The sequence below is a fragment of the Lutjanus erythropterus genome, chromosome 18, assembly GCF_056507025.1.
Source record: "Lutjanus erythropterus isolate fLutEry1 chromosome 18, fLutEry1.hap2, whole genome shotgun sequence".
Taxonomy (NCBI): domain Eukaryota; kingdom Metazoa; phylum Chordata; class Actinopteri; order Lutjaniformes; family Lutjanidae; genus Lutjanus; species Lutjanus erythropterus.
In genome coordinates, this window is record NC_139334.1 from 16057595 (window position 1) to 16080145 (window position 22551).

Genomic DNA, 22551 nt, shown 5'->3' on the forward strand with positions numbered 1-22551 from the left:
AAATCTCCTCTGTAAATTAGCTGTCAAATCAATCCCCTAAACTGGTTTGAAGCGTGAGTTTCTCCACCACGGCGCAGGCTCAGTTGGCGGGTGAACCCCACCAGGAATAGTTTTCTCTCTGCCTGGTAGTTAGTGTGCTGGCCTGTCTACCTGCCTGCCTGCGTGTCTGTCCTCCTCTGGCGAGCATCGATTAAACCTGAGCCAACCTCTCACCTGGCAGACGTCCCTGCTATTGACCTCTCCCAGAGAGACCAGTCTGGGCCAGTGAGGGGTCCACACAGCTGCCAAAGCACAGGACCCAATCTGCTAAACAAGGACAGTGCTTCCTGTTCAGCAATTTATGGACATCTAGCAGAGTTTCTCTTTTTTAAAGTTTGGCTAGAGTTGCGGCTGAATGATAAAGAAAGTTTAACCAAAGGAAAGTATACATGTTGGCATATTTAAAGGGACAGTTCACAGATAGAAATTAAAAGTACATACTTTTTCTCTGGTTTATAGTGGCATTTATCCATCTAGATTTTTTGATATGATTGAATGAGTTTTGGAGATATTGGCTGTAGAATGTCTGCCTATTATTGATTATAAAGGAACTAGATGGCACTTGGCTTGTGGTATTCAAAGCATAAAAAAATACATTTGAAAAACTCAACAACAAAGTCTGATTCAAATCTAACCATTCTTTTATGACTGGTAACTACTGGACCAAATCATAACCTAGATTTAGGTGCCTCATTTTGGTGCCACATGCCTGAGCTCTTGAATGAAATAGTTGCTCTCTGGTGTGGATGTTGCAGACACATGTGCCTAGATAAAATTACGGTAACCATCTCTCTACATGGGTTTGGCAGCAGGTAGCCCTCTGTTAGCCCATAGCTGCTTTAAACAGGGTTAAAATGCCAAGCTAAATGATCTAAAGTGTGGCTGTATTTCACTCAAAATGATTCCAACAGGTGGCAGAAGGTGCAACAAATGTTTAAAAACAACTGTGTGTACAGGGGGAAAATACGTGGTGATGCACGGGATATACTTGAAAGTAGAGATGCACTGTGCTTGACTACTTGTGCGACCCCATGACAAGCACATCAGCGGTCAGTGTGGGCATCCCTGCCCCCAGCGATAGGGAGTGTAGATATAAAACAGTACATGCGATGTGTCACGATGACTTGACATTTATATTCATGATGAGAAGACCACTGATGATGCCAACAGCTTTTCTTCGGGTTGGTTGATATGATCATATTACAGCAAAAGAATTGCTAAGTTTGAAGGTGTTTTTGTAAAATAACAAGAATACAAACTCAAAATTTATTTTGCTATTATTAGCACTGTAGCTGTTGTTTAGAGTAAAGTTATTATAGTTGAGTAAGCTTTTATTTAGTATTTGAATGAGTCATTTAAATGTATTTTTTGTATTTATATGTTTAAGTAAATCTTGGTGTAGGTAATATATTGTTCAATTTCAAGTCCAAATTTGTCTTAAAAGCTGTTCTTTAATGTCATCGACTGTCAGTTTGTCACTTTGTCTTAAATTATGAGTATCATCATTTCCTTTGTAATCAACTACACGTGTCAGCAACACCACCACACAGAAGGAAGCATGCAGTGAAGGAGACTGCCATTAAGGTGTACATCCTCTGCTATCACAAGCACAAACCTGGGGTGAACTTTTATAGAACATAGATAGTTATATATTAGTTATTTTACCTGGTTTTATTTTTTCCCATTTCCATCTGGGGCTTTAGTGTTAGATAAGCTATCAGTTCATGTCCTGGACCACCCACTCCCCACTAACACATAAAGATACGACTTCAAATACAGAGAATAAACACTTCTCTTTTGGGGACAAAACACTGTGTGAACCAGAACTCTGTGTTCTTTCTCTCTAATACACAGATATTTCAGGGTTGTTGTTCTCTCACACTTTTTCTCCCTCTGTGTGTCTTTGTCTCTGTCTCTCTTCTGTTTTATGTGGCTTGTTTATATCAATATCAAAGCCTCCATTGAAGTCCATCTATTATCTAATATCGCTTATATACACCTCCAGCTCCATCCCACGCTCGTTCGACTGTCTCAACCGGAGCCAGCGTGCTGCCTCTAGCAGACAGACACCACCATTGTGTTTAATACACTAGAAGACACAGAGGACTGTCTCGTAGTGTGTGTGCTAACATCTCCCTTTGGCTCTCCCACACTGTAACTCACAGAGCTTGCATGGCATCCCTCTTATCTCCTGAGCCACAACTAGGCCACTGTCCAGTATGTGCCAAGTGTGTATGCATCTGTCGTGAATGGATCTGTTGTGTCCCGTACGCAGCTGTTGACTTCAGTGTGGATGAAGGAAGGCCCCAGATTTCTGTCTCTGTCTCCGTCTCAATTCACTGTTGTTTACGTCTGCAGCCTCTGGTCCATAAGGCTCTGCTACGGACTTCTACCAAATACTCAAATACATTCAGAAATAAGGGTTCCGAAAGGGTTTTTGAAGTAGAGATCATCAGAGGTTCTTTGTAAGACTAAAGGTTCCAGAGAGAACTCTTTTCATCTGAAGAACACCTTTTGAAGAAAAAGGATTATAAATTCTCTCTTTCTACACTTTCATTCAGGGTTTGTCAAGGGTTCTTTGTGCCATAAGATAACAAGGTTCTCGGTAGAACCGCTGGGGTTCTAGATAAAACCCTTGGAATATAAAGAGTTCTTGGTGGAATCCCTGGGTGGGTTCTAGATAAAACCTTTAGAATATAAAAGGGTTTTTGTTGGAACCCTGCAGGTGGGTTTTAGATAACCCCCTTTTAATATATAAAGGTTCTCGGTAGATATCCCTGGGTCAGCTCTTGGTAGTACACTTAGAAAGTGAAAAGAGAGGGTTCTGGAAGGAGCTGTTACAACATAGATGGGTTCTCTGTAGAACCTCTCGCAGGGCATTCTGGGTGAAACCTTGATGGTTCTAGGTCTAACCTTTTATGTTGGGTTCTAGATCGACCTCTCTGAAATGGTTCCAAGTTCTAGTTCTACCAGGAACCAAAAAGGGTTCTCCCATGGGGACAAGCTGGAGAACCCTGTACGGTTCTAGTTAGCACCTTTATTTTCCAAGAGTGTATACACACACACACACACACACACACATACACACACACGCACACACACACACACGCACACACACACGCACACACACACATACACATACAGACACACATATATATACTTGCATGCTGTCCCAGTTGAGGCTACACACCCTGACTGTGTCCTTGTCTCCCCAGTTGTGGGAGCTGTGAATGAACAGGCTGACAGCCACTGCACTGTAGAGTCCGGGTTACACTGAGATATCACCAGCATCTCATCATGGGACAGATCCCCCAGGCTGTGTTCACACACTCCCGCTGTGTCGCTCCCACTCTGAGACAGGGTTGTGACCTGTTAAATTGGTCCGTATACAGGCCTTATCTGAGCCATTTTTCCAGGGTCAGAGCTGGAGCTCAACAGCCATCTCCAAAATGGACCCTCGGGTATGCTTTCACTCAGACGGAGCACTGGACCTCTGACCAGGAGAGCACGCTCATGACCCACATGCTCAGCCTCTCTGGGACCAAGGCCTCCGAAGAAGAATCTCCATTGTTCAACAAGAAAAAAATGTGCCTGTTTAACTCCAGGCAGCCGGCTGCCATTCTCACCACTGGCACAGTAATGCGTCATTTTGAAGTGCACAATAATGAGCAATCACGTAGTATCACCGTCCTTGATGTACCCCTTTGTCTTTTGAATCAGCTCTCTCAGCTTTTGTTTGCTTTGTGCCTTTTTGCGTGTGAGCTGTGTGTGTGTGTGTGTGTGTGTGTGTGTGTGTGTGTGTGTGTGAGTGTGTGAAGACAATGTTGAGGATAGTGTCGGAATTCCTCCAATGCGATTTGCACGGCTCTCTTGTTTGCTTGCTGTGATGAATCTTATCCCTAATGAAATGCAACAACGTTCCTTATGAAGGAGAGATGTGCTCCCTCATCCAGCAAATTCTTCCTCTGAGCTCGAAGGAAGGGGAACTCATCTACTGTACGTCACCGAAGAGGAGAGAAAGAGTGTTTGTGGAGTTGTGTAAAGCAGAGGAGTAAACCACACAGAGACGAGGTTCTGAGATCTTGAACAGGGATTGAGCAGGTGTCTATACTGACCTTAATTCATTTCATTTGAATCCATTTGAATATGTTACTGTGTAGCTTTGCATAAAACTGATCCTATGAGCTCTATGTAGTGAGGTATACAGATTGTAAACTGGCAAACAAAGTAAGTTGAGGTATTGTAATCTCTATCAGGAGTATCCTTAGTCTTTAATAGGCCTAGACCTTACTCTAGATGAGGGGATTTTTTCAAAGTCTGAGACTGTGGGCCTCCCTTCAGACAAAGCTTGAAAAAGCTCCCCCACCCCCCTTTGTTTTCTTGCTTAGTTTCTATGAGATCATTATTATGTAATTTGATCTTGAATTTAAGCCAAGATAGCCTAATATTGCTGTTTTACATAAACTGAGACTACATAAAATACATTAAAAAATGTCTGCTCTAAGGCATTTATTAGTTTTTGACTCTGGGAAAGTGGGAAAAACAGGAACATTCCCCAATTCTGTATCTCTGAACTGATCTGTTTGACAAAATCACACACATTTAGGATATTCTGTGTGATCTTCTTTTGATGACTAATGTAATATTTTTTCACTTCCATTCACTGAGCATCCTCTGAAACAGTTTGGAGTCCCCCAGGAGAGGCCTGCCTCCCACTTTGAAAACCTCTGCTCTGAAGACAGATGCTGGATTTTTGAAGCCAATACTGGTATTGATTTTTAAGAACAAAGCTATATCGTCCAGTCTATTTTCTTTTATCCGGATATATTTAAAACAAATATTTTGTGATATAGGCATGTGTAAATAGTATATTTTGTGGTTGAATATTAGACTTTACAATCAAAGATTTCAGTAAAAAAAAGTATATTTTGAACCATAGACATGAAAAAATTATATTTAATTTAAATCACTTTAATGATTCCTAAACATATTTTAACATGTATATAAATTGTTTTACACTGAAAAGTCATTTGTATCTGATATTTTCCTTTGACACAAAAAGTTCAATTTCCAATCTGCCACTGTCAGCCCATCAACTGGGAGCAGCAATATATTCCTCTCTGACCCTACATTATGTACACTGTATACATTCACTACGTCCAATAAACAAAATTCACAAAGTGTCAAAGAATTAGACATGCTCACGCCTATTTTTTCTTTTTAAACAGAAAAATACTACCCTACACCTGAATTCAAGTTTCCCCGTCTTACCAAACTAAGACAAACTTAATTGGCTTATTAACGCTTTGTAAAGCAAAATTCATTCAAACGCGATAGAAAAACATGTAAATCTCATCAAAACCATCTTTGTTAGTCTTTCTACTCTTCCAGCTCACCACCAGCTCTGGTTGGATTAAATTAAATTCACAAGAATGCAAATAGTCGGGCTCTGCAGGCTGTTTACCCCTTTTCCTCACCAGGTTCTGGTCGAGGGGGTGTGTACTGTGCTGCTGGATGACAGCGCGTTGCAGAGCAGCAGCTGTCACTCTGCAGGCCATTACATTAGCAAAATGATAAAGTGATATAATAAAACCCAACTGCTGTATAGGTGTTGAAACACCTGTTGTCCAGCAGTTCAGCTCACTGTAGTTCCTTCACAGTGTATGTGCACTGAAAGCTTCGACTTCTGTAAGTTGAATATTGGACCAGGATTGGCTTCCAAATTATTTTTGATGTCACAAATCATGCTTGTAGACTGGCCCATAAAAATGCGATTTTGAATGTGCAGATAGAAATATCTTTCAGGAGATGAATGTGAAAGTCCCAAGCTGCAGATGCAGGTGAAACCACACACTTCTGTTGGGTTGTATGTGATGACTGTTTTTAAGTTTATATCAATTAAGAGTTTATGCATTGTTTCTTCGGAAAATCCTGCATAGTACACCTCTAAATAAAAACATATTTAACAAAAATATATTAAGGTTGAATTGGAAAAAAAACATTGTTTGTTGTAATTTCAGCTTTTTGGTGTATGTTGCTCATCTCGATCAATATGTAGTAACATTTTTACCAGTGCATATTTGACTAGACAATGAATTTACAAGACCACACCACCCGCTGACCGGTACACGCAATTTATTCATGACATCTTTGGCCTCGACATGTCTGTACATTGTGATCGAATGTAGTGGATGTTTGCCTGGAGGCCTCCTCTGATATTTATTTGAGCCCAGATTGTAGCATTGTTGTTGTTGTCCTGATGATTTTCTCCGCTTATCTGTAAGGTGTAGGTCCCTAAACTCTTATTCATCACTGACAAACACTCTCTCACACACACACACGTTCACACGCTCATACATATATTGCTCACACACACTGCACTGATCTGGTTCATTTGGCCTCTTTTATCTTCCTGCTATAGAATATGGCCAGCTAAGATAAGGTCTCAGCCTCATGCATTGCGGTGCCTACACACGCACACGCACACACGCACACACACACACACACACACACACACACACACACACACACACACACACACACACACACACACTCAGCGGTTGTGATAGTGGCTCTCTGTCTTCTGTGCCGAGGCGACTAGTGAGGTTTTTGTGTTGGTGACAGATGCAGTGGTGTGGCTGGCCACTCTGTCTTCCCCGTGGGCCTGCTTTAGCTGTGTATCGCATGACATGGGCACGTGCACACACACTCGCAGCACGTGTTGGACGTCTTTATGAATACAGTGGATCAGTTACAGCCGATGCTGTTCGTTGGAATGGAAATAAGCAGGAAGAGCTGGCTGACCTCATAGCCCCCCCACCGCTGCCTGACAGACAGACACGGACGGTCAGGAATGAAGAGTGTAAGGACACTCCATCATCTGTGGAAGAGAATCATGTACATGTACTGGTCATCATGAGCACACACACACACAAACACACACGCGCACAGGCAAATCAGATCCAAAGCATTTTTTTTCCAACTCATTTTAATCTGACAGAAGGCCAAGCGTATGCCGGTGCTCTCAGCCACCTGTGCTCTTGTCCACAATACGTAACGTAATGCTCCGGTTTGCTGCCAGAATGCCGCACTGTTGCGTATATGGTGTTGAAGTTAATTCCTGGGGATTCCCATTCACAAACATTTGTTTTATTTAATGACCTTTTCCAGCTGCCGTTGTGAAAAATTAATTCACTACCATGCTTTCGCTGTGTACACAGTGACACAACGGAGGGGACCATGCCCACACACACATCCGTACACACATACACACATAAACCCGTGGCCCCCTTGTAATCCATCATCCTCCACAGACACACAGCTCCTTGTCCCTGCGGACGACAGAACACACACCTCATCGTCAGCCCCCCGTCTCCTCTTCCATGTAGCCCTCTCCAGCAGGAGATATCTATCTATCAAGCAATCACAGCCTGCTAAGACCCCTCTGCCATTAAAATACAGAATGAGTGGGAAGAAACAGAGGAAGAAAAGAGGGAGAGATGGAAAGGAAAGATAGCGTGAGTGAGCGCCAGATGAAATCCAGGTAATACCGAACTCATCTGTTCTTACCTGCTCCACCGTTAGCATGCTTCACAGCACATAATGACTTTTTCCTTCTCTCCTGAAGCTTAAGAAAAAGACAGTTGTGGAAAATAGAGGAAATATATTTTTACATTAATGCGCCTCCCCCTATCTCCCTCCACCCCGTACTTCTTGCCGCCTGCGGATATGCCCACCTGCCTCTGTTAATTTCTATTGTCAGCAGGTCTGAGGCGGAGCAGCCAATCAGGTGTGAGCGTCAGCCCTAGGGCCTGCAGTCACTCTGCGGCTCCAATTTAAAGGTCAGCTGATAAGCAGCCCGATTCATGCATAATCTGGGCTGCTCTGCAGGCAGACAGGCAGACTGCTCGACGAAAACACCCACACACACTCTCCACAGATACACACATCACACTCTGTGATTGACCCTCTCAAACTTTACTCTGCTGTGATGGACAGGTTTCGCTGGGGCTTTATCACCATTAGTGAGTGAAGTTTCATATCAGTCGATATTGATAATTATTGATCATGTTTTCCCTGCCCGCCTAAGTCAAAAGCCTTTGTATTTATGGCTGCCAGCTTTGTTGACAATTCAGACAAAAACAGGCTTTTTTAGTACAAAACTATGGTGCCTTTTATCAGCAACTGCTTTGGTGCACTTACAACAAGTGCATGCATGTTAGGTGCAGCACTCAAGTGTGAAGGCAACAGGGGAATGACACATTTATAATTTTTGCCAGATCAAGGTAATCATGAGGCAAACAAATGTGTTTGTGTTTGAAAAGGTATAGATGTAAGTAGGACTGGCTATCAAACCTCAGTAGCCCACTGTTTTAGCGCCAGTACTTGACAGAGCATATAGAAAACAAGTGTATGTCAGTGTGGATGTTTCCCCTGATTAAAAACCATTAAACCTGCTGTACTTGCATCATACTTGGTATACTCTGTCTATTCATTAAGTGCATTGAAAAGTGTGTGACAGCGATCGCACAGTAATAAGCCCTGAACAGTTACAGACACATTGAGTTTGTCCTGTCTTTACCTGATCAGGTTAAATAAGCGCTTCATGAACTGTCATCAAGGCCGTCAGTATCATTTCATTACCTTCCTGCTGACTTGCCCATATTAATGAAAAATAAAATTAAAAGATGATAATAAATTGGTCTCCTGTAGCACAGCTATTTTGATTGCTAATGTGTAATTAATTAATTTTACATAAATATTTAAACAGAAATCATTTCCAAAGTTTTTCTGATAGCTTCCTTTGCATGTGATCCAGTTACTTGTGTTACGGAAAAAATAGTACACACCTCTTTTTTATTGGATTTTAGTGCCTTTTCTTTTTTTTTAATATTAGTTTTTATTATAGAAAATGCATGACTGTATGATATCAGACCACAGTCATCTGTTTTATTCACAATATCCTCTCTGTCTGCACTCTGTTTGTCACTCCATGCTGTCATATGTCGATTGCACTACCAGACAACTCACCTGTGATTGGCTGTTTGCATGTCACCCATAGCACACTCCATTATCAAGGGATATGACAGGCTGTCATTAAGCTGGGACAATTTGCTTATCTGCTTTCATGTTGGTTTGCATGTATTTGAAACAGTTAAACACTTTATCAAAGTATTTTCTTATTTCTATTGATGAATTGTCTGTCGTGATACATATTTCACTCCTCCTTTTCCAGCTGGAACATGTTTGTGGCTCTGTTGTTCCATCAGTTTAGATAATGTACTTTAACTAATTGCTTGAGAAGAGTGCCTCAGTAAGAACTTGGCTTTGTGTTTGTTGATTTGTTCATTAATTTGTACATAGTGCCTTTTTGCAACGTGAAGCACTTAGGGGAATTATGGGATCCACTCTTTAAATGGCACAGAGCCCTGAGGCTGGCAGTATGCTTAAAATGAAATAGAATTTGGCGTCTTCGCGTAGGCACTCTGCAACTTAAACAAAGTACCACTTCGATTGCTGCAGTGTGCAGAGGCTGGCCAGCAGAACTCGCCCGGCTTCGCTCTCCTCTTCCCAAGTCACTACTAAAGTCACTGCTGCTGGTCAACAGTGCTGTGTGATTTCTTTGTTTGTGGTTCTGTCATTTCCTCATTGTCCTTTTGCATGCCTTTTCACCTGGCATGAATGTCTCTAAGTGTTGTCCTTGACAGCCTTTTTGTGAACCCTCCAAATGTAATTTTGTAAGAATTATACTCTTAATCTTATGCGGCACTCAGTGAGGTGCTCTGTGATATTTTCCTCCCCTGTGTAGCAAGTCACACATGCACACAGTCACAGTTGCTATATGGGCCAGTTTATCTGTCTTCATGTACTTACCTTCCGATGCCTAACCTTGAGGTAAGCAGTTAATGAAAGCCTGTAAGTGAATGTTGAGCTTTTAGAGGGATACGATCAGGTGTGCTTGTAATCTACAGACGTCCATGTATGTACTGTTACTATGGAATCAGACGTCCTCAATCTCAGTGGGGCTCCTCCTTTCTTTGCTTCTACTCCAAGTAACACTCAATTACCTAATTGGATGAGTTATGAGGGGCCCCCCCCTCCAACTCAATGAGATTAACACACTCTGTAATTAATGAATTTGGGGCAACGATTTGCAGGATTGTCCAGGCACCGGGGTCCTGACATGTGTAACACAATTATCAAGTTGTCGAAATTAGACAATAGAGTGAGATGAATAGTGTGGACATTAGCTGTGTTTGCTTAAGACAGGTGATCGTTCCAGTTTGAGCGTGGATTAGGTCGATGGGGCTGCTTTGTTGTTATCCCCTTCAGTGTGACAAATTGCAAGTGGCCAATGAGAGCCCCGCTTTTTGATGTCAAATTATGCGTATTCTCATGTATGAATCCGTGTCCTTCTGCGTGCCTTTTTGTGTGTCATGACTTCCTTGTAGCGAGCGGGGAGCTCTCCTGCAGCCTCTCACCACATCATTGTGTTTGACATCTCTGCAGGCAGCCAGCGACAGAATGCTGGTGTGTGTGCAGACATTTGTCCGGCCTGCTTTGGATCAGCATTCGCACCCTGCGCCAGGTTGCCTGTCAGCTTTCATAAACAGCCACACCTTCACAAACAGGTCTGCCGCTTCAAAGTGAAAAAAGGCACAGTTTCGCAAAGCAAATAACAAATAGCATTTCTACAGTCTCCCTAACTTGTTGTCCCAGGCAATGATGCACATAATAAACAATAGAAGTAAAATAGATTTTTATTACCACTGTCAGGATACAGTCCTATGTGCTTGTCAGCTGTGAGCAGAAATGTAAGTACACTGAAGATAACAAGTGAAATAGCCAATGCCATTAGTGTAAAATATTTTCAACATCATAGAATTTGAATATTTAGCATGACAGTTAAACCTTTGACTCTTCCATTGACTATTGAACTGTCTTTTCACATATGAAAACGCAATAATCTAAAGACAATATAGAGTTCTCTAGACTAAGGATGTCACAATACCAAAAATTTAGTAGTCAATATCAGTTCCAGTGAAATTCAACAATTCTCAAAACCAAATTTGATACCATAGTATAAACAGTAACAATAGTAAAATTCAGCCATTGTTATTTTAATTTATTAATTGAAATAAAACACTCCTCTGAGCTTCTGGGACAAAAGACTAAGGGGGATATGTACCAAGGCTGAAGCAAATCACTGTCAGGGGAGCATGATGCCATGTCTGGAAAGTAAACGTGATTTCTGCTGCCGGACTTTGACTATAAGTTGAACTCAGAGTGCAAGCAGTAGTTCAAATGCACTGACATGATACATGCACTGACAGAACATTAGTCCAGAAATATTTATTTAAAACACAATGTTACTCTGTATGCTGATGACCAGTGCTGTAACAAGGACAACACTTTGGATTTGGATATTAATGCTAAGTTGGAAGTTTTTCCTCCCTTTGTCTGAAAAGTTTATGATGGCACCATTTGCGTAGTGGTTTGTAAAAATGTATTATTAATCCCTGATTATCCACTTCGAGTCCATACAGGACTCTTAAGGGGCCTTCACATGACAAGAAATTTGCTCGTCGCTCACCGCCAGGTAGGGCGCAGAGGCGCCAAACGGACGCGGAGGAGCTCAGGTATATGTCATCAACAAGTGCAAGCTATTCACTGTTGCTAGGCAACACCAAACGCTACTTGAAAAAGGACAAGGAGGAAAAAGCAGACTCCTCTTCTGCAAAAACTAACCACAGCTCTATGTAACAACATGATAGGATTTACTGTTGCTGAGCTAAACGACAGTTTATCTAGCTACAAAGCACTGATCCTGTCACGGTGTCTGCCTGGAATAGCGAACGTACACAAACAGCTAAGCTAACGTTAGCATTGTATTTAGCTTAACGGTAGCTCGTAAACTGCCTAATCACAAGCCTGGTAGCCCGATCTGACTACTGACATTTCGCCAAGCAATACTCCAAAAACATCTGACACACCAGTCTGCATTTGAGATGCAGTGTAAGGTGTCCATAATGCTACTCTACACTGGATTAACTGATAATTGTCATGACTGACAACGTAGAATTGTCAGTTCAGACTCAGAATTAAAAGTACAACAAGTATTAAAATCTACACAATTGTAAAATCTTTTTATCTGGACTCATATCTGTCCTTGTTCTGTCGCAACAGCTGAATACCCTCTCCAGGGACCTGTAAAGTTTAAGGTTCTAATCCTTTAAATCCCTTTATACATAAAATACCATATTTGACACTGTTTTTACTGGGAATTTTGGTAGCAATAGCAATTTACTGAATAACCACATCAGGAAGCACATTGTGTGTTTTCTCTTTGGGGCTGTAATACTTAAATCTGTATTTTTCACTGACCACCTGCTCCTAAAGTCTCCTAAAATCTCTCTTGGCCACTTAATGGCATCTTTGAGTGTTATTCTATAAAAAGCTCAGTTTTACCAAACTGTGAAACAATGGTGGTGCCCTGAAGCTAGAACATTCAAGCTCAGATATATAGACACCATTTTTTAAGAACTCAACAATAGCTGTACCACCTGTGAGCTGCAAAATCCGGTGTCGAAACACTGAATGACAAACGTGACAGATCTCAGAACACACCTCGATTATTCTAAATTCAGCTCCAAAATTACTAACAACCAAACAAATGCAGCTTGAGAATGTTTTTGCATGCAAGCTGCCAGCTGCCGGTGTACTCAGAAATTAATGGAGTCACTTGCAGTTTTTATCTGCAAAGAATGTGCTTCAAGCACTTTCGCTTCTCAGTGCTGCAACATTGCTAATGGTTAATATTCATTTAATAAAGGAAAGATTAATATTTAAATAGGCTCCTGGCAATGCCCAGTATTATAATTTAGAATGCACATTGTACATTGTTTGCATAATTAATTCAGTGCAGCTTCATCTGTAAATAATATTGGTACCACACCAGTCACCCAGGCAAAGAGGACCACTATCAGGACCCGTGTGTGTGTGTGTGTGTGTGTGTGTGTGTGTGTGTGTGTGTGTGTGTGTGTGTGTGTGTGTGTGTGTGTGTGTGTGTGTGTGGCAGGGCGCACAGCCACTGCTGTGCAAACACTGAGAAAATTCCCACAGTACTGTCTTATTTACTCTCAGGATCTGTTCTGTCACAGAACGGCATGCCTGCACACCCTTGTACACACACTCATTGTCCATGCCCTTCAAAATCAATAAAGGGGATATAAATATCAATATGTCCACATCATGCCACCATGTGGACTGTAGAGTATGTCTGCTATGATCTACTTGAGATCATATTCTGTAGGTTTTTGTTGGGCATCTCTCAAAGGCTCTCATGTTGCCACGTCCTCAAAACATGTTTCAGTACGTACACACCAGAAACTCTGCAACTGAGCTGTGATAAATGCCTGATTATTGTGATTGTGAAAACATTTGGAATTAATTATAAAAGTGAAAAGAGGATAATTGAATAGACTGACTGTAATTAGTTATAATGTTGATGGATTAAACCACCCAATTGAAAAGAAAAAGATACATTGTCAATTAAACAAACTAAAATGCTCAATTTCATTAATACATGAATCTCACTAAACAGACAATGAGCATTAAAAATTAAGAAGGGATTGATTAGGCCAAGTATTCTTCGATTCCTGGTGACAAACAAGGATTGGCTGTTTTGATAAGTTGAACAATAGCCAGCAAATAACAGCAAATAAAGTGCTGGTTGACAAAATAGGAAGCTATGTCATAGTGGCTGGTGTGGTAGGGAACCTGCGTCTATACATTTTGAACATTTATACTCCAAATAAAGATGATCCTGTCTTTTTGAAAAGAGCAAGAAGTAACAATTGCATGTCCAAAAATGAGTACTGCAGTCCAAAAAGCAAGTTGGAGCCATAGACGCAGTATTTAATAGGTTGAAATCCTTTAATATGCGATGTATGGTTGAAGCAAGTTGTCGGGGGACTTAGCATGTTTCTTAATCTCTGATCATTTATCATGGCAATATATGATTTATCATAGTAAATCAAAGACACGGTAAATTCAATTGCTAAAAACACAAAGGAAATAATTATAGTTGTATGGGGAGCTACCACCATTATGAACACCAATCAAAAAAGTGGGAGGAGTAAAATGACTAACAGTTCATTCACAATCAATCAATCAATCAGTCTCAATCAATAGCAATTCTTCAAATGAAATAAATAAATAATAAGCTGCAATGTGATATATAGACATATAAAAACACTGTCAGTGTTTGTAAAACATTTTCATTCAGTTTCTTTGTTTGTGTCTGTTTGTGAGAACAATTGTTTCCATATTGCAGAGCACAAATACACGAAAACAAATGTTCATGATAACATAAACACAGCAATGTTGGGTCAAGGATCTTGAATGCCTTTTATAGTGGTTTATCCACACCCGGTGTTTCCAATTCTTTGTTATTTTTCTCTTCTTGATAACAGTGTGCAGGCCCTTCATGCTACATCCTGCAACAGGAGCCACATAATTAACTCTGTCTAACCTCCAATACCAACCAAGGTGTTTACATTATCTCTCATCATCCCTGTTTCCTTCCACTCCTCCTACTTTTTTCCCTTTGTATTCTTTCTACCTCCATCTCTTTTTTTGCCACAAAACTGAACCCATGCATGGTTTTCAGTTTTGTTCATTGCAGCCTATATGTGCTGAAAGTCTCGACCTCTTTGTTCTCGACTGCGAGCCACCCATAATGCTGTTCTGGTGTTGACCTCAGCTAGATGAATAATTCACCCGGCACGCTGTGGCAACTCTTGTATCGTCCTGACCCCCTCAGCCCCCTGCGCGCCTGGGACACTTTACACACTCCCAAAGGAGATGCACCCATGATTCTCTTCCTCTCACCTCAGCTCCTCTCCACCACCTCCTCCCATCAAATATTTAGTCAGTGTGGTTGGAGAGACGGCTTGCCCATGGCTCTCACTCACTGTCTCACCTCATCTCTCCCTCACGCGCTACATGTCCTGCTGCTCTTCTCAACTCTCTCTTTATGCACAGAGGCAATGAGTGCCTAAAATGTTTCTCTCACCCCCCACCCCCCACCCTGAGTGGTCTTGTCAAACATTCTGAAATCTCAGCTCTGTACTTGGAAGAGACCTGCAATGATGGCCTGCCAACATCTAGTGTAAAATCTGTCCAAGATAGATGCTTTGTGGATCAGAATGCTTGGATACCACACTCACCTTTTCCCTTTATTGTTTGTAATAGTAACAACACATCTCAGTGGCCTGCAGACATCCTCAGTGATGGAGCAACACAGCCACATATTTTCCCTGCTGTTTCTCTCACAAGGAAACACAAAGGCTGAAATATGAGACACTCTCTCTTTGAGCGTTTTGTGTGTATCAGGGTTCTGTTGGCGGTCGATATGCTTGTCACTCAAGATGATGTGTAGGATGGTGGCGAGTGTGTGGATACATGTGGACGTGTTCCAGTAGGATTCCCACATTCATATTCACATCTTTAAGGTCTGGAAAACCACAGATTTTCTCAATCAGCTTCTTTCTGTAAGAGGCTCCTTCAGTAACACACAATTTTCTGTCAAAGTTGGTGCAGATTTGTTTTGGCTTCGCTGTTCTCACTGATTTGAAGTGGTTGTTGCGATGTCATGTACAGAGTCATGTTCTGGAGTCTCTGCTGGTTGTTTGGCAATTTCATGGTGGCGACAAGACTCTAGGAAGATAAAACATGTTGATTAATGAGCTTTATAGATGCTGATAGGCAGATTTGGCTACCTTTGGACAGAGCCAAGCCTAGGAATCAGATGAATCTGCCGAGCTCATGTTTCCATTTGCTCTGGTAAATACATCTGGCTCCACTTTCAGTCACACAGAGTTCCACCAGCCTTGGATCGGGTCGGTCGTACCATTTATTTAATTAGGGGTAGGTTCTATACAGTGATTCACAGAGAAGCACTGGCTGAGATTTGACATGTCACATGTCCCACATTTTGCTGCTCTGATTGGCTCTGATTTGCCCAACTGTATCCAATCAGCAGGTCCATCCAGCACAATGCATCAGGCTGAATATACAATGTTTTCAGGAACATATTTTAGTGAACTATTTAGCTGCAATATGAGAAAGATTATAACCAGCCATATTTGAAGCAGACAAAGCACTGCTTTGTAACAAATTTCATTGCTCTTATTGTTTGTAGGTCATGTTTTGTTGCTCTCATTGGTTGTAAGTCTACCCAGTTGTATGCAGAGGCATTTTGGTCTGTGCGTTTTGAACACCCCTTGGAAAATGAAAATGAACTGAGAGCCAGCTGAGCTGTTTTACTTTTTCCAGTTTTGTGCTGTGCTAAGCTAACTGGCTGCTGGCAGTAGCTTCAGATTGAAAACTACTACAAGGTATTTTCATGTTGTGTTGATTTTGGAGACCCCTGTTGTCTGTTTACACCACCATAACCACAAAATGTAATGTAATAGCCTGACAAAGTGTACCACACACCACCACCACCATATATACGTATACATATACATATGTGTGTGTATATATATATATGTATATATATATATATATATATATATATACATATACATATATATAGCCAATCTTCTTGCTTACGTAAGTCAAATAGAGGCATCAATATTAAATTGAAACTGTTTTATAACCATTTAAAAACTTTGTTGTTGTATGTATAATATACAGACCTGAGAGCGGTGTTGCTCTTCTCATCTAACTCTCAGCAAGACAGCTGAAATGTTGTACTATTTCTCTAACAAATAATACACAAAGATGTTATTTTCCTTAATATTTTTGTGGACTGCTGCTTCTTTAGTCATTTAAATGTAATGTTTTAGCAAATAATGAAGAATTTTCAGGGACTTTAATACTGAATATGTCCATGATGGTGCAAGTGCACAAGCTCAGAATCTGAGCTTGCGTTGAGAGCATGTGTGTGTTGGCCCCTGCGGGGTCACCCTCTCCCCTGTGTGTTTGTCATCACAGCTTTTGTTCCCCACAGCCCTGCTATTCTGGGCACAGAAAGGTCATCTTTCCCTCAGATACTGGCACCTTAAGGAAGCTTAGATCATAACCACACAACATCTCTGCTTTTCTGTATCGTGAGGCACAAACTTCTCTGTTGCTCTTTTATGTTTGCTTATGCACCAGTGTTAAAAGTCGATGTAGAGGGTTGATTTTATGTCAGAGTCCTGTATTCTTTAGGATCAGCTCCAGCATGAGTTAGACTACAGATTTTTATGTGAATGTTTAAGTTATGACAAAGAGAATTGTGCTGTTTCAATTTAGCTGTCAGAACAATGGTATGAGATGATGGTTGTTTGTTGTGTTTTCATGTAGGGTGCGGTATGTGTGTGTTGGCTTGTTCTGTGGATTAAAGCAGATGTTATAGTGTAATTGAAGTTGATTTAAATCATCTGTGCTTGTTGAGTACTGACAGTTCAACTTCCTTGCTCCTTTCTCTATTTGTGTCTCTGTGTTCCCCTGACATGTGAAACTAAGCTGGTGGGTGGTTCATGGGAAAACTGACCCGTGCCAAATAACATCTGTGCCCCCTCACCCTGCACATATGATGAAGTGACCCCGTATTCTTGCGTGAGGCCTCCCCCTCACTGAAAAATACAGAGAAGAAGGCTTTCATCACCTGACATATGTGCGCTGAGATGGAGCTAACAGCTGCTTTGGAGCGACAAGGAAACGGCTACATGGATACACACCTCCAGCTTGAGGAGCGAGAGGAAAGCATAGGTCACTGAAGGTCATGTGAGACAGCACAATTTGAAGCTCAACTCTCCTGACTCCAAGAATGCTTTCAACTTGAGAATGGTAGTTGAGCTGCTGATAAATGTATGCTGCAGAACATTGATTGGAGCATTTAAGAGTGCGTGTGTCACCTTTACTTGAGAGTCTCCTGATATTTTCAACTCAGCACCCCATCAAAAAGCTGACGTGCATATTGATCAAGCCAGAGATACTTCAAAAGTCTTCAGCAACAGGACATCTTCGAATGGGTCTAAGTGTATAAATGATAAATGTTGCTGCAACAACCATAAATGATTGGGATTGAGCCGCCTGCTAGCAAATGATTCTGTGCTCGCTCATGTTTGTGAGTTTGTGTTTTTCCTCTGTGTGTGTGTGTGTAAACAGAGATTTGGTTTCCCATATGGCTGTGTGTGTGTGTTTATACTACCCAGAGCAGCAGTCACCGCAGGGTGGGCTTTTATTAAAGAGTTGTAATGAGTGAGAGCCATCATGAGCCAGCTCGCCTATTGATTACCTATAAAGAGCACTCAGTGGAGACGTGCTGTGATCCATAGATAATGCTTTGCACAGGGAGGCTCAACTTAGCCTGGTTCCAAACCTCTGAATCGCCACCCACATCTCAAATTTTGTTGAGCAATTCAAGTAGATCTGGTGTCGCGCTGACGAATGGCTGTTCTTCTGATTGGAGAGTCAATTGAGCCTTTGTGGACAGGACTAAACAGGGAAATGGTGACTTAGAGCTGCAACTATTTGTCACTTAATTGGTTTGTTGTCAACTATTCAATTAATCACCAACCATTTTGCTAATTGATTAATCATTTTGATTAATATTTTAAGAAAACTCAATATTTTCTTGTTTCTTTACTCCTACATGACAGTAAACTTGATTTTTTTCAAAATATCGGTTTTCATTTACTGACATTTTACAGACCAAACAACTAAGCAATTTCTCAATACAATGCAGGGCTCAACAGTAAGGTTTGCCCACTTGTCCAGGACAAGTAAAATCCTATGTTGGGCTAGTAAATCTAGCAACTCCCCTACATATAGTGATAGTTTAAACTATTAAACTATTATGATTATCGATAAATGGTTAAAGTGATTTATTATCACTATCGCTGAGTATCTTTAGATTAAAACAAGACATTTAAAGACATCATCTTTGAGTTTGAGAAACTGGGATGGATTTTTTCACTATTTCTGGATATTTTAGAGACATTGCAGCCCTAGATCAAACATGACAATTATCTTTAGTCTTTGTTGTGATTGGATAGCCGCTAATAAATCGAACAGTTTGCACAGAGGCAAGAAGAATTTGACTTTGGCACAGAGATTTCTAAATGTTTTGGCCAACTGGAACCCTGAAATGGTCAACAGATTGATTGTTAATTGCAACTGTACGTGACTTAAACAAATAAATATGGGAGTCTTGGCCACTGCTCATTTCACAAGCCAGTTGTATTTGCATAAACATGTAACAACAGAGAATGCCATTGTCTGTAAACTTGCTAAACCTACGCTAACTGTAAACTGGAGAATGCAGCCTCAGTGACTGACTGAAAGTGATGTTAGGTAGCCAGACTTGCCTTTAAGGAGTGTCTGTTCAGGGCAAAAGCAAATTCTCCCCCAGAAAACGGCTAACAGAAAGGCAATCAGACAGAATAATGGAGTGGTAACGAAATGGCCTTTCAATCTGAACATCAGGCTGGGCTCAGTTATCACACCGATAAGACCTCAGCATTCCAGTGCCAAAGGTGTCTGCACTCTTCTGCATAGCAACAACAACATGACACAGAGTTGCACACAAACAAGAACAACACACAGAATATATATATAAATCTTTTGTCAATGAAAAGGTTACCTGATATTTGAATGCTGCTGTAGCAATGTGTTCAGAGGCCTGCCTCTGACAAACAGCTGATTAGTTTGTCAGCCTGTGGCATAGAACTGCTCTGTTCATGAGATTGCTCTAAGCATTGCTTTCTGACAGCATTTAGTGGGTCTGTAGTGGTGGAAAGGTAATTGGAAATGTAACCAAGCAAAGGCAGACAGAATCAGTGTGGAGATGATTATAAAGGAAGCCACCTGAATTTCTGCACAATTTAGAGAACTGTTGCAAAAGTTCATACATATGATTTATTCCATGAGTGAATAGAGAAGCCATTACAATTCTGAAGTCTTACTGGACTGTTCTGTCTTGTCCTACCCTGTTGTTCTGTGGTCAGCTAGAATTCGTTGCCTTGATGACGCATCCTTATGATTGCCAGAAAGCCTTTCTAATGTTGCAAATGGTTTGTTTTAACCCAAACCATGACTTTTTCTAAACCTACCAAGTATTTTTTGTTCCATAATCTACCCAAGTAGTTTTTCCCTCCTGACAACCTAACCAAACTGTGAGTAAAAACTGAGCATATTTTTTTTTAACTGAAAATAATAAGTCTCACTAAGTCTAAAAAAAAAGTGACATTTAGCTTCACATGGGGCAGGAAGCCCAGTCTCCTGGTTGAGATTCCTGTTTTTGACCTATTCAACCGCCACAACCTCCTTGCTAATTTTCTCTCAACTGTATATCTATAGTCAGAGCCCAGTATTTATACCCAATCACAGCACAGAAGGGCGGGACTAGGCGGAAAAGTCTAGAACAAAAACAACACCCTCACCAGCGTTTAGCTCTAGTGAACTACACCTCCCAGCTAGATTGAAGCTAAAGGTCTATAAAAGTGTTAGAGGTGAAATATGTGGTCTAATCAGAATATGTCCACACAAGACTGTTTGTGTTGTTTTATTGGTGGCTGAATATTATATGCCGCTTACACAAGGGTGGGAGACATGATGTGAGTTCTGCCGAGCAGAGAATCATGTCTTCCTGATATACAACATGGCTAAAATGAATTTTGCGCACTATGTGACCTCCTACATAGTGAATTCTATAACAGATTCTAAAACAGATTTTCTAAGGTCATGTTGATTTACAATGGCATTGAATCTCCTGCACTTGCCAGCAGTGTAGATCATGCTGGGGATGAGAAAGCACTGCAGCAGCACTGGGAATGGACAGAAATCGTACAGTATGTGTAAGTACAGCCAGATACAGAGGTCCCCCTGAGGCTGGAGAGCGGGTGGCGAGATTGAGGAGTCACCTCATCACTAGTGATCCATGCAGGTCGACACACAACGCCCCCTTGACAAAACACACAAGTGCACAGTATCGTTAAAACACACACACACACACACATGTCTCAGACAGTTCATTTCAATGCAAATAAGTGTTGGCCCCTCTTCTGGGAGGAGAGTTTGGCAGACTCTATTTTCTCCTCTCTATCATATGGAGGATCTAGATTGTATAGCGAGCTCTCGGGCAGAACCAAGCAGCCATGAGTACATACAGTGCATTGCTTGCTTGAACTGATTTATTGAGTTCTATGTTAAGCACCAGGCAGTTTTTATCCTGGCTTGTTGCGTTTACACTTTGTTCATGCGGGAAGATGCAGTCATGCTCACAGTGAATGATGTGTATTTACATTGTCTTAAATGTGCTGCGTGGTTTAATTGTGTAGCATCATACACTTGCTGTAGTATTGTTATGCTGATATATGGTCCACTCTACACTGTATGCCTGCAGCATTACAGATGAGGCGAGATTCTTCCGCCCTCCCAGCGGGCCTTTGTCCTTAAAAGAATGGAGGCTCCTCACTTCATCGGATAGATTACAGCCAATTAAATGTGTCCGCTATCACCCATTAATTACCGCCACCACTTCTTGCTAGAAATAGGCCTGACCAAGCAGCGGCCGTTGATGTGAAATTGACCCAAATACATCAAGATGAGTTTCCATTTTTTACCTCTTTTTCCCAGCCCTCATCAACAAGAGTGTTATCAGTGAACCAAGTCATCTTTCACATTGATTCCCCATGAGATGTGTAATGCTGGGTTAACATGCATGAGTACACTATGTTTGTGTATGCATAAGAACACTATACATACAGTACACTTATGCAGTATGGCTGGGTGGTACCAATAAGGATTATTTTAAAACCTGATTAAATCATAGCGTAACTTTAAATTATGTGGCACCAAATGTTTAAACTATCTTAAAATTAAGAAAGATTATTTTCAAACCTCTCCATAAACCTCTCTTTAGAGCAATTTAGTTTTTACTCAATTTCATTCTTTTGCATCAAACACCAATTTAAACTGTGATCTAATATTAACGTCAAACTAACACTTAAGGAGGTTTAACTTTTTAAGATGGATTGAGCAAAATAATTTAGTGCTGAGCCATCATGAGTAGGTTAACTAGGCTCTTTAGCTAGCTAGCAAACAATATAATATTTTCTTTTTATGTTTTTTAGCTCTAAAACAATATTACTGCCCCCCCCCCCCCTGCTTTTTTACCTAGCTAGCAAACAACCAATGCAACATTTTGTTAAAGAATTCAGAACAGCAAAAAGTTAGGTAGGTTAGGAAGGTTCTCATATTGATTAAACTCAAGGTTCGGGTAAGTACGGGTGTACATGTCTATACCTCTGTATGTGTTCTCATGCTTTGTGTGCGTTGCCTCACGTGCATGTGCTGTGTGTGCATGCTGGGTTATTTGAGGTCAGTACTGATGGAGTGGGCTCCCAGAGAGACAGGCAGTGGCCCTGAAGGATTGACACTCTGTGACACCTCACTCCGTCAGCCTGATTAGTCACCTCTTTGATGTAGCGGCCTATATTAAGGCTCTTATGTGGA

General features: G+C 41.1%; 1 protein-coding gene across 1 annotated transcript in view; it reads left to right on the forward strand.

Moving 5' to 3' along the window:
- Window positions 1-22551, forward strand: part of pacrg (PARK2 co-regulated) — a 172299-nt gene that overhangs the window by 102583 nt on the left and 47165 nt on the right. The gene's annotated exons all lie outside the window — the stretch shown is intronic.